The sequence below is a fragment of the Colobus angolensis genome, unplaced genomic scaffold, assembly GCF_000951035.1.
Source record: "Colobus angolensis palliatus isolate OR3802 unplaced genomic scaffold, Cang.pa_1.0 Scaffold14, whole genome shotgun sequence".
Classification (NCBI taxonomy): domain Eukaryota; kingdom Metazoa; phylum Chordata; class Mammalia; order Primates; family Cercopithecidae; genus Colobus; species Colobus angolensis.
This window is the reverse complement of record NW_012114488.1, coordinates 20,029,936-20,039,920: the sequence shown is the minus strand read 5'-3', so window position 1 is coordinate 20,039,920 and position 9,985 is coordinate 20,029,936. Positions and strand designations below refer to the sequence as shown.

General features: G+C 38.3%; 1 pseudogene; it reads left to right on the top strand.

Annotated features, from left to right (window-relative positions):
• Positions 1 to 5,671: 5,671 nt before the first annotated feature.
• Positions 5,672 to 7,072, top strand: LOC105506823 (annotated as a pseudogene).
• Positions 7,073 to 9,985: the final 2,913 nt, after the last annotated feature.

The following is a 9,985-nucleotide window of genomic DNA, read 5'->3' as shown; positions in this document are numbered from 1 at the left end:
GGGAGGGGGGGAAAAGTTGGGAGGGGGGATGAAGAACCCGGAAGTGCACCATCTTGCCTCCGTTAGTCCAAACAGTATCCAGGTGAGGCTCAACTTCCAAGTGCCAGCTCCACTTTCTCTCACTCTTCACTATGTATCTCAAAGTAAAGGAAACTGGTATCACCAGAGGGGTAACCAGAGAGGTAACCTGATTTTCTTAAATCATTATAGATAGATTAGGTAGATCGATAAATAGACCAATTATTTGTGGCAACTCATAGCAAAACATAGTGAGTTTCAGTCCTGATATTAAAAACTCCTGATACATGGGCTTTAATTTGCTAGAAGATCATCCTAAAAATGTGATTCCTGATGGTTTCCACATTACCCAGGCGCCAGTTTATCAAGTGTCATCCTAAAGGACCCTGTTCTGCCATTAGCCTAAGACCAGAGTTACCTGCTACTGCAAACTCAATTAAATAGAGTTGTGAAAGAAAGAAAAACACTAGAAAAAGATCTTCGAGGAAGAATGAGAAAGGGTTTATTGTTGTTACTTTTTTGTTGTTGTGTAAGATGTAGAGTTTTATCTATGTTTATCTGTTGAGGAGAAACAAGAAGCGAGAGAGAGAAAATACTGATGGGCGGGTGAAAGGAGGTATTTGTGGTATGAAATTGTGCTGTTCCATATGATAGCCAGTAACCACAGGTGGCTACTGAGCACTTGAAATGTGGTTAGTCTAAACTGAGATGTGCTGTGAGGACAAAATACACATAGAATTGTGAAGACTTAGCATGAAACAAAAGCATGTAACTATCACATTAATATTTTTCATGTTGATTACAGGTTGAAAAGATAATACTTTGGCTACACTTGTTTAAATAAAATACATTGATAATATAAATTTCACCATCTATTTTCGTTTTTTAAAATGACTAGAAAATTTTAAATTACACATATGGTTCACATTTGCGACTCACATTATGTTTTTTTGACAGCACTGTTATAAGGTCTTATCTACCCAGACTAGGTTCGATGAGGAGTAACAGAAAACATTAAAATTACTCACAGTGATTACAAAATGTAACTATTTATTGATTCCTCACACAATAGGCCAAAGGTAGACTGGACTAAAATGGCTTATGATCATCAGAGACTCAGGCTTCTTGAATCTTTCTGTTCCACCATCTTAAGCACACTGCCTTGTGATCCAAGACTGCTGCTAAATCTCTAACCAGAAAAACCACATTCCGGCCAGTAGGAAGAAGAAAGGAACCCATTAAGAATATATCTCTGTGAGGCCTTCTACAGCCATCTTGTACAATCTTCCCTGATTGGTAAGAACCAGCTTTGTTCAAGATATGAGCCATCTCTGTAAACTTTGGGGAAGAGGGGAACTAACTACTGTGATCTGGTACCATTTCCGTTACTTGGTCCCCTGTATCGAACAGTGCAGACTTTATTCCTAATAGTCAAGCGCACAGCTAAACATCAGGAGTTATATTTAGGATAACCATTTGTCCCAGTTTGCCTGAGAGTCTGTTTGGTATGTGTTGCCCTGGCACAATTATTAATAGCTCCCCCTTTCTCTCTCTCCAGTGTCCCAGTTTGGATGATAAATTATATGGTCACCCTTGTTATGTTTCCAAGAAAAAAGAGAGAAACAGATGATAGGGTGGCAATTCTCTCTGCCAGGGGTTCTTGAGAAATCACTTAAGAAATCCTTAGCAAATAAATGTGTCATCCAACCCACCCCACCAGTATTCTGAAGCTGGTTGGAGGTGGGTTTAAGGAGATACGTATTTGCTAAGGACTTCTTGTGATCTCCATACAGACAAATTAAAGGACTTTTCTCACTCTTTATTATTATTATTATTTATTCACTTAAATATATATGGTGCAACTCCATTTGCCAAGTGCTGTGGATTTGGGAGACATAGAGGTAAAACAGAATTTAATACTATTAATCCCATACTATTAAACCCATTTTCTATTATAATGGAGTAATAGGAGTTTGAATTATCTGAATAATCTCAATCCTGGGACTGCTATTTCTCCCCCTGAATACTTTTCTATGTCTCTTTCTGTCTTTTTCTGGTTCCAGAAAATTCTAGCCCATTGTTTTCCAAAAGTCTTCAAATATATTGCTAATTCTTTAAGAGAGTTCCTAGCCAAATAATATTTGGAAATGCAGGATTATTAAAGCATTATAATGCAAGTTAGTACATTAATAGCTCTGAGAAGTACCATAATAGAAATTCCTATTTAACTTTTCTCATCTGAATAGGTTTGGGGTTTAATACCTGCTAACATCTAATGCAGCATCCCTTTGTACTACTCCTAGAGTCCCAGAAGTATGAAGATATTATCAGACTCTCGGTCCTCGGTTCCTCCCTCTACACTCTGCCTCCTCATGCTCACATTTGTTCTCTATTTTTACTTCTAAAGAGGTGATGCCTAAGCTACCTTCTCTAGCCTTTACCTCATTCTCAGAACTAACTGGACATCTCTGCATAAGTTAAAGTTGTAATCTCAAACTTAACAACCTCAAATTTAATTTGACTTTTTGTCCATAATCAAGTCTCCCCTGATGCATGCCTGTTTTTGGAATAATACTACCTGCAGTAGACATTTTGTTTATCTGTTTGTTTTTGGTTTTGTTTTAGTTTGGAGATTTTCTGTTGTTGTTGAGGGTGAAGGGAGGGTTTAGGGAGCAAGCCTAGCAGTATTGCACTTCATTCCTATTTTTGTTTTACTGAGAAGTGCATTACCAATGGCTCCTGGCCAGACCAGGCTTGAGCATGTGGTCTGGGCTCAGCCAATCAGCCTCCCACTGGGCACTTTGAATTTTGAGTTATTAATATTAGAAGAGAGATGTAAGAATGGTCAAAATGCATTCACAGCGTGGTGGGGTGACATTAGCAGTGTTCTGTGACAACAGTGTCCTCAACCTGGTTACTTTAGATGATTATGATGCAACGTAAAGTTAGAGAACCACAGTATTAGGGCTTATACATCAGCTTTTCCAAGAATAATTATTTCACCCCAAATTGACTCTTCCATTTAAGTCCTATAACCCTTAATATCTATACCACTCATGCTGAACCTATCCCATATTGCTTTGCAGTTATTTATCTTATCTCTTGACTAGCTTCTTAGCTTCTAGGAGGCAGGGTGATATAAATCACCATGACTGACATAGAGTAATAACTCACTTAATGAATCAATGAATATTCACTAGTGACAAATTAATTGCTCCTGATATATGAACTTCCCCATTTTCTATAAAATACACTTTAAATTAGTTCACTTCTATTCAAGAGCTTCTAAAGTAGGGATCTTCAAATTTGCTAGATGCTTAATTAACCTAGAGAGTTATAACAAATATTGATACTCACGTCAGAGCTCTATAGATTCTTAAGTAATGGATTTGGGGTGCAGCAATCTGGTCACTGTGGTTTTAAAAGTTCCTGAATAGTTACATATTGTAGGCCAGGTGGTGTGTGGTCCAAAGACTGAACTGCAGGAGCAGTTTACCTGGGAGTTTCTGAATGTACATTTCAACAAGATTTCCAGATGATTCCTATATACTTTAAAGTATGAGAAGCACTTGGTTTAGAGCAATGATGTTCAACAGAAATATAATATGAACCACATATGTAATTTAAAATCTAGGAGCCATATTAAAAAAGATTTTTAAAAGGTAAAAATACTTCTAATAATATATTTTATTTAACCCAATGTATCCAAAATATTATCATTTTAATAATATAAAATTACAAGTGAAATATTTTATAACTTTTTTTGCACTGAGTCTTTGAAATCCAGTTTGTATTTTATACTTATAGCATATCTCAAATCAGACTAACCACATTTCTAGTGTTTCATAGCTACATGGGGTTAGGGGTCACTGTACTGGATAGTACATATCTACAGTGTTCTGACCTTTCCTTCTCCAGCACCAACTATAGGTTTCCTTACAAAAGCTTTTTGCTTTAGTCAAAAGAAACTTTTCATCAAACAATCGGCCCGCCATTCACTTTCCTCTCTTCCACTGTTACCTCCACTGCTCCTCGAAGGCTGGAAAGACCTCCCTCTGCTCCCTCCTGGTCTAGGTTCCATTTTTTTTCCTTTAAACACTGTCTAATTTTTCAGCTTTTTGGTGAAACCTTCCTAATATGGTTCTAGATTACAATGATTAGTTGCTACTCTAAATTTTGCAGGGTAAACATATATTTTCATCTATTAGGGGAGACGGTAAAAGATGGTTACATGGAATGTAATTAGAATGATAAGACATGCTGCCCTTCTTAACAAAAATGAAACCTAGACCTCAGAAGGCTGATATTGAAAGGCCAACTCTGTGGTGAGGAGCAACAGCCTTCCTAGGAAGGCTAAATCAAACTGTGCAATTCTACTCCTGGAGATCTTCCATGGTTACCCTTGCCTACCTTGCCCTGACCCCATAATGCTAGAATAACTAATGCTCCATCTCAAGCATAAATTCAGGTGTGAGCAACAACTCCTCTCTTGATTGCTCTAAAATTTAACCGAGATAAAAATGAAATATTCAAAAAACACCTTTTCAGTAGCCAGAAGGCAATTAAAACAAAAATTTCGGAGTCCAATGAACTTAGACAACGTATAATAGTTTGTAAAATTTAGCCTGTTTTCTGTATGAGCAAGATTACCCAATTCACAGATTGCAGGATGGGGAATCAAGAAAGAACTTGCCAAGTCCTCCCGTTCCTTGATCTTCTTCTCTTTCCACATGGTGACGCTATGTTTAGGCTACAAACCTAGCTCTTCCTAGACATCTTGACTCCAGTTGGTCTAGATTTGCACTGTCCAATACCATAGCCACAAGTCACATGTGTGGCTGTCGAATACTTGAAATGTGGCTAGTACAAATTGGGATGTGCCATACATGTAAAATAAATACTAGATATCAAGATTTGTTACATATATGAATTTTCCATTGCTGCCATAAAAATATTACCTTAAATTTAGTGGCTTGAAACACCCCCTTTATCACATTTGCTATCTCACAGTTCTGTAGACCAGAAGTCCCATATCAAGTGGCTCAGCTGAACCCTCTGCTTAGTAGAGACTCATAAGGCCAAAATCAATGTGTACATGGGGTTTCCTTCTTTTCTGGAAGTTCTAGAGGTAAATCTGTTCCAAACTAACTTGGATTGTTGGCTGAGTTCTGTTCCTGTGGTTGTAGGGCAGGAGTCTTGTTCCCTTCATGGTTGTTAGCCAGAAGCCTCTCAGCTCCTTAAGGCCACCTGCACTCCTTGTCACATTGTCCCCTCCATCTTCAAACCAGCAAGGACATGTTGAATCCTTCTCATGCTTTGAATCTCTCTGAATTATCCTGTCATATCTCTTCTTCTTCCAGCCTGAATAAATTCTCTGCTTTTGAGAACTCACGTGAGGGAGCTTTCCAAAACACTTGGTGAGAGATGGAGGAGTGGTAGCTGCCCAAACTCCTTCTTGCTCCCTAACATCAGCCTTAGCCCACTTGCCAGCTTTAGAAAGTGGTGAAAGAAACCACTTACTGTAATGGTTTGGGGGTGAGACCCAATGCCATTCAGGAAGAGTTAAGAGAGTCTTACAGGAAACCAGTCTTGAATTACTACACTGGTGAGAATCCAAATAACGAACAGAAGTGTAAACAGATTTCTTAAGCTTATGAAGTACTCTCTGAAGCAAGGAAAATTGAATTATTTGAGAAAAGAGGAGAATGGGCAATTAAAAAGGGTGAGTGGCAGTATTGGCTCCCTCACGGACATAGTTGATATGTTATTTGAAGGAAGAGGAAGGATGCAGAGAGAAAAAGAGGTAAAAATATTGTGCATCAGCTCTCAGTAACCACAGAAGATGTATTTAATGGTGCAACAAGAAAACTAGCTCCATAAAATAATGTGATTTGTGACAAGTGTGTAGGCCAAGGTGGTAAGAAAGGAGCAGTAGAGTGCTGTCCCAATCACTGAAGTACTAGAATGCAAATAAGAATCATCAGATAGGACCTAGAATGGCTTAAGAATCTCAGTCTGTGTGCATGGAGTGCCAGAGCTATGGGGAGCAGAACAGTCCTAATGACAGATGTAAAAGCTGCAATGGAAGGAAGACAGTTTGAGAGAAGAAGAGCCTATAAGTTCACGACAAAGGCATGAAAGACGACCAGTAGATATCTTTCATGGTGAAGGAGATCAGGAGCCAGGAGATATTATCATTGTTTTAGATCAGAAGGACCATACTTCCTTATTCTACCAGAAGACCTTTTCATGTGTATGGACATAAAACTGGTTGAAGCACTGCATGGCTTCCAAAAGCCAATACCCACCCTTGACAACCAAACCCCAGTCAACACCTCTCATCCCCCAACTCAGATTGTCAAGCATAGAGATACTAAGTGTGTGCTAAATGTTTTTTGTTGTTGTTGTTTTGTTTTTTTTTTTTTTTTAGACGGAGTCTCGCTCTGTCGCCCAGGCTGGAGTGCAGTGGCCGGATCTCAGCTCACTGCAAGCTCCGCCTCCCAGGTTCACGCCATTCTCCTGCCTCAGCCTCCCGAGTAGCTGGGACTACAGGCGCCCGCCAACACGCCCGGCTAATTTTTTGTATTTTTAGTAGAGACGGGGTTTCACCGTGTTAGCCAGGATGGTCTCGATCTCTTGACCTTGTGATCCGCCCGTCTCGGCCTCCCAAAGTGCTGGGATTACAGGCTTGAGCCACCGCGCCCGGCCCAGTGTGTGCTAAATGAAGGCATGACAGTTTATTGTAGATCCTATGAAAAGGATCACCTAATCATCAAATTTAAGGTCTACTTTCCTGAGGATGCCGCTCTGTCTCCTGATAAACTCTTTTTGCTGTAATAACTCCTGCCTGAGAGGTAGGAAGTAAAAGAGGCTGATGAAATGGATCAAGTACATCTGGTGGACATTGACCAGTATCAGCAAGGATGGGCCATTGCAATGGAGAAATTTATGAGGATGATGAACATCATGCCAGAAGTGGTGTTCAGTGTCAAACCTCTTAATGGTGCCAGTGAATAACACTCACTGCTGGTATTACATACGTAGCAGTGAATAAGTGAAGGACTATAACCAAATATGCTCACTTCTTGATATTGTTTTTGTTTTAATACTCAATTGTAGTAGTGTTTTAAAAGTTAAATGAATAATAAATGAAAATATAAAAGCTCTGAATTTGCCCTAAATATATGTTGACATCAGTGTGCAAGATGAAGTTTAATATCTGTAAAAATTACTTTCAAGAAAAGTTCCGCTAGCATTTGTTAGGTCATGTCTTGTAACTAATTTCAGATGTGTATATGAACAAGCTTAGCTTAAAATGCTAAGTATATGTATTAACCTCCACTTATGGCCATTCATTGTTAAACTATGAAATTAAAACTCTGTATGGTTGGCCCTCCATATCAGCAAATTCAACCAACCCTAGATTTAAAATATTCAGAAAAAAATACAAAATAAAAAATGATAAAATTTTTTAAAGTACAGTATAACTATATAGCATTTACATTATATTAGGTATTATAAGTAATCTAAAGATGATTTAAAGTATATAGCAGGTTGGCCAGGCACGGTGGCTCATGCCTGTATAGCACTTTGGGAAGCTGAGGAGGGCGGATCATCTGAGGTTGTGAGTTCAAGACCAGTCTGACCAATATGGAGAAACCCCGTCACTACTAAAAATTACAAAATTAGCCAGGCGTGGTGGTACATGCCCGTAATCCCAGCTACTCAGGAGGCTGAGGCAGGAGAATTGCTTGAACCCAGGAAGTGGAGGTTTTGGTGAGCTGAGAACACGCCATTGCACTCCAGCCAGGGCAACAAGAGCAAAACTCCATCTCAAAAAAAAAAACCAAAAAAACCCACAAAGTATATAGCAGGTTGTGCATGTGTTATAGGCAAATAGCACACTATTTTATATAAGGGTCTTGAACATCTGGATTTTGGTACCCAGAGGGGTCATGGAACCAATCCCCCATGGATACTAAGGGACCACTATATTTAACTGGTGATCAGAAGATAAAAGGAAATAGCAAGAAGTGAGCATATTATGGTTATAGTCCTTCACTTATTCACTACTGCATATGTAATACCAGCAGTGAGTGTTGTTCACTGGCACCATTTAGAGGTTGGACACTGAACAACACCTCTGGCATGATGTTCATCATCCTCATAAGCTTCTCCATTGTAATGGCCCATCTTTGCTGATACCGGTCAACGTCCACCAGATGTACTTGATCCATTTCAAGTACCAACAGAAATGTTGGTGTGTACAGTTAATGTGTATTAAGTGGAACTCATTGTGATGCTTCTGCATTTACCCTATTGCTTTGGCTTTTATTTGAAGATGCATAATACATAATTTAGGTATGGCATTAGTAATAGAAATGATCATATTTATAGTTTATATATAATATAACTAATGTTATATGATGTAGTACATACATATGTAGATCCTATATAGTTACATAGATATAGAAAACTTTGTTGATCAGTCCTCATTACATTCTTTTTTCCTTCTTTTTAGGCCATCATGAGCCCCTAAGTACTGACTTACAGAGCTGGGTTAACTTAACTTAGAACTTAAAGTGATGAGACCTTTACATGGAGGAGAAGTAATTTTCATGTACAATATGGGAAGGTATTCCTTAGGTATGTTACAGGCTCACTTTAAACCATTTAATTTATGCTCCAAAGTATCTGTAATTAATGTTGGGAGTATAGCAAATTGTGATAAATGCCTTTAATTGTATATTTTGAAGTCAGCATATGGTCACATGCTTAAATTTAAACATCAGAATTTAAGCAATTTTTGAAATACATGAATGTCTCCTTAGTATACTGATTACAAAGCATTTTCAGCATTTGTCACTATAGGCTTTTCCTCCCTAGGTTAAAGAATTGGCTTTTCACTAATTAAAACATGTAAATTTTCATTTTAAATAGTTAAAATAAATAATACAAAAATATGATTTGACTATTTAAAAAAAGAACTCACGTGATTAGATTGAGCCCATGCAGATAATCCAGGATAATCCCCCTATTTTAAGATCTTTAACCTTAATTACTACTGCAAAATCCCTTTTGCCAAGTAATGTAACACATGTACAGGTTCCAGAGACTAGGGTGCAAACATCTTTGGGAAGTCATTCTTTCTACCACAGTATGAAAAAAAAGCAAAGTATTTCATTAATGATAACTATATTGATTACATGTTGAAATAATATTTTTGATATATTAGATTGAATGAAATATATCATTAAAATTAATTTCATCTATTTCTTAGTTTTTGAATAAGTTCTTAGAATATTTAAGATTATATATGTGGCTCACATTTGTGTCTTACATTGTATTTCTATTGGCCAGCAATTGTCTAACCTAGAGAGAGGTTAAATCTTCTTTACCGCTCTCAGATATTCAGTCTGTGGACCCACTCCTTCCATGAGAAATGCTTCCCTTACAATCAGTCGTGGCCTTACACTTCCAGGTCTCTCTTGACTAAACACAGCATTGCACGATACAAAACCCACAATTTTCATACAAGAGATACCCATATATAGTGATGGAGCATGGAGATGTGGGTACAGGGGCTCATTTCCTCATAATAAAATGAACCTTGTTCAACTTGATAGCCTTAGTGATTACTGACCTCACTCAATGAGAGCAGAGACTTCTATTCATCCTCTGGTTTCCAATGGTGGCACATAGAAAGACCCTTTTCTTTTATTTTTAAAACGTTTTTGAGATAGTGTCCTGTTCTGTTGCCCAGGCTGGAGTGTGGTACAATCATAGCACACTGCAGCCTTGACCTCCTGGGCTCAAGCAATCCTCCCGCCTCACCCTCCTGAGTAGCTGGGACTACAGGCATATGACACCAAGCCCATATATATTTTTTTAATTTTCTGTAGAGATGGGGTCCCTCTATGCTGCCCAGTCTGGCCTCAAACTCCTGGACTCAAGCAGTCCTTCTGCC